We start from the raw sequence: 3,391 nt of genomic DNA, 5'->3' as shown, positions 1-3,391 counted from the left end.
GAGGATGGAAATAGGCCTATAGTCAGAAAAGCAGGAAGGATTTAATTTTTTGGGTAGTGGAATGACTTGAGCATCCTTCCAAGAGGAAGGAAAACTCCCGGAAGACATGGAGAAATTGAATAAGGATTTAATTATTGGAGCTAGTAGGTTAATGAGAGGAATAATCATCTTCCGACTAATGCAGTCAGTACCAATAGCATCAGAGTTGACCTCACGAATACTTCTCTCAACATCACTATCAGTGACTTGACAGAAAATAAAAGCAGGATCATCAGAAGTGGGTAAAGCTAGTAAATTATTTTTAGTAGTAAGTTTAGTGGCGTCATCAATGACGCAAGTAGAGGAAAAGTGGCTATTAAGCTGATTTAAATTTATGTTGAAGGAGCTATTATTTTGACGCGCTTTCCCAACTCCTAGAGACTTAAGAAATGTCCACACTCGACCTGAATCTTCTTCTTCGAGTATGGATTTGTGGATATGGCGTCGTTGCATGTCTCTACACAACCTGTTGCAGCGATTCCGAATAATATGATATTTTTCCTTATTGGCATCACAATTGTTGGATCTATACTTGGCTTTAGCCGAGTTTTTTTTACCCTGTAAAATTTTAATTTCCTCAGTAAGCCAGGGAGCAGGGAGGTGCTTAAGCCGAACAGGACGTATTGGAGCATGTACTTCATATAGTTGAGTAAGGAGAGAATTAAAGCTCTCAACCCTACTGTCAATGTTAGCTCCAGTAAGAACATTGGTCCAGTCAATCCCAGCAGCGTCTTCCCTCAAGCGATTTATGTCCATACTACCAAAATTACGCAGCAGAAGGATTCTCGATTTAGTTTTAGGTGGACGAATTTTGTATGAGAGAAAAATCAAGTCATGATACGAAAAGGCATCAGCGGGACATTGGCCATGTTTGGCGACATGATCAGGGGAAGAAACTAAGATAATATCCAGAAGAGATGGGCACGAATTAGGAAAAGAATGAGTAGCTAGAAGAGGAAGTATTTGTAAGTTGGCTGCTCTCACTATTGTTTTTAGACGCAGAGAGCGGAAATCTGCTTTTAGCAGGCAGGTATTGAAATCCCCCATAATAATATTATGCGAATACAATGGAATAAATCTGTCTAAAAGAGTTTCAAAAGCAGGGAAGTAGTCAATAGTGAGATTGGGATTATAATACACGCCAAGTAAAACTTTAGTGTTAGAAAATAATACTTCGATAAATAAATGTTCCGCTCCCGGCGCGGCCTGGGCGTCAGATAAATTTATGATATTAAAGGGTATGTGAGAGCGTAAATATATGGCAACACCACCCCCAGTCCGGTGAATGCGATCATTACGTATTAGTTGAAATCCCGGGATTGCATAGGTTGTAGAGGACAGACACGGTTTTAACCATGATTCTGAAATCAGAATGGCGTGTATGAACTTATTATCAAAAGATGAGAGCAAATCTGGATAATGTGCAGGAATACTCTGGGCGTTGATATGAACAACATTAAAATTTTTAGGAACATCAGAGAAGTGAGAAGTAAGATCATCAGATAAAGAAGGAAGGCTGTGAAAACTGGAATCACTATTGATTCCCTCGATGGATGAAAGTGAAAAAAATGAATCGTCAAGGTTTTCATTTTGACTAGACATGTAAAGTATAGTACTATAATATACTATATAAATAAATTAAAAATAAATATATATTTTAGATAATAAAAAAAAAATTATAATAATAATAATAAAATAATATAAAATATAAAAGTAAATAAGCCTTGTGACGTTTGATCGCCAATCGAACCCTTACCTTCCAGATAAACATAAGGAAAACTAATTAATAATGCTAACACACAGAATCAGCAACAATAATAAAAAAAAGAGAATTAAGTCAAAAATAAATAGCAATATTAATAACAGAAATTTGAGCACGAATGGTAAAGATATTCCAAATATTAATTTTTATATTATTATAAACGAATCTTGAAATTCCTCAGAAACACAAGATGCTTGTATCAATTTAAACATTTTTAGTAAACATTTTTAGTTAGCCTGTGGTGCTTTGACACTACGTTGACAAATGACAAGTTGACATCATGTATACTACTCTGTGGTTGACATAGACAATACTGACGTACGATTTCGGTTGTCATTGTCAGACGTCAGTTACATCCTGTAATTTGTAAACATTATTTAAAGAACCTTCAAAATTAAAAATTATATCATTACCCTTTTTAAAAGAGTGATATATGCATAGACTAACTACTTAATAAAGAACAAACATAATATTAATGCCTCACAACAAAAGTAACAGAAAAGAAAAGTTAATACAAGTTTGCAATAAACAAAACAGCAACATAGCCTTTATCATAGGCAAAAAGAGATCTATTTCTTATGTGCCCTCTTGGCTCGCGGGGCCAGTGGAAATTTAGAACTTCCTGAAGCAACAGAGGGAACAGCAGCAGAAGTTATTGGCGCTGGGACTGTCACCATTGGAGCTGCAATAACATCCAGATCTGCAATCGAACGCAGATGGCGCCGGGACCCATCATGGTGCATTGCGAAGACATTCCCATCCCTTGTCCAGCATTTGTTGACTCCGAGCCGCTGACGAGCTGCCATGAAAAGATCGTGTCGCTCCTTAGTGAGGAACTCAGACAACGTAATGCCTGAGTTCCTTAAAGCGGTTTTGGCATACCACAGATTGTTCCTGAGTGACAGATCATGAAACTTGATTAGAATGGCTCTGGGTTTGCCATCCTTAGGACGGCCCAAACGATGGCAGCGACTTACACACTCTTGATTGATTGGCATCTTTAAATGATCAGAAAGCGTCTTAACAGTGACAGAGTCCAACTTCTCGTCTTTCGCCTCGGATATGCCATGGACCAACAGAATTTTGCGCCGGCTTCTCATTTCCAAATCATCCAAGGATCTATGAAGGAGCTGCATTTGCAGTTGAAGGCCTTCGAGCGCTGTCAATACAAAACTTCTAAAAGACTGAAATTGAGCTGCAATATTAGAAGTAGGACTGGTAGCTGGTATAGAATGCTGCAATTGTTTTTGGAATTCATCCATTCGCTCATTAAAATGTGCACTTAGTTGTGTAACGGTTTGCTGAATAGATTCCATTGAGTTATAGTGTTAGATTGAAGTGTGAAATTAATGACAGTATCACTTTGGAAAATATAGCGCCTAAATCACTGTGGAGATTTAATAGGAATCACTACCTGGTAGGTAAAAGAACTTCTAACACATCACTTCACAAAATTATACTGATTTTACCAATAATTTAATTAAAAATATGAGAGAACAAATTAAACATGTGTTTACTTTTTGTATGCCTACCCGCGAAAAAAAGTACGTAATAGTTTTCTGAAATAATTTAGCTTTGAGAAAAACAATG

This window comes from Bicyclus anynana, chromosome 10 (genome assembly GCF_947172395.1).
Source record: "Bicyclus anynana chromosome 10, ilBicAnyn1.1, whole genome shotgun sequence".
In the NCBI taxonomy this organism is placed as follows: domain Eukaryota; kingdom Metazoa; phylum Arthropoda; class Insecta; order Lepidoptera; family Nymphalidae; genus Bicyclus; species Bicyclus anynana.
This window is presented reverse-complemented; position numbering follows the sequence as displayed.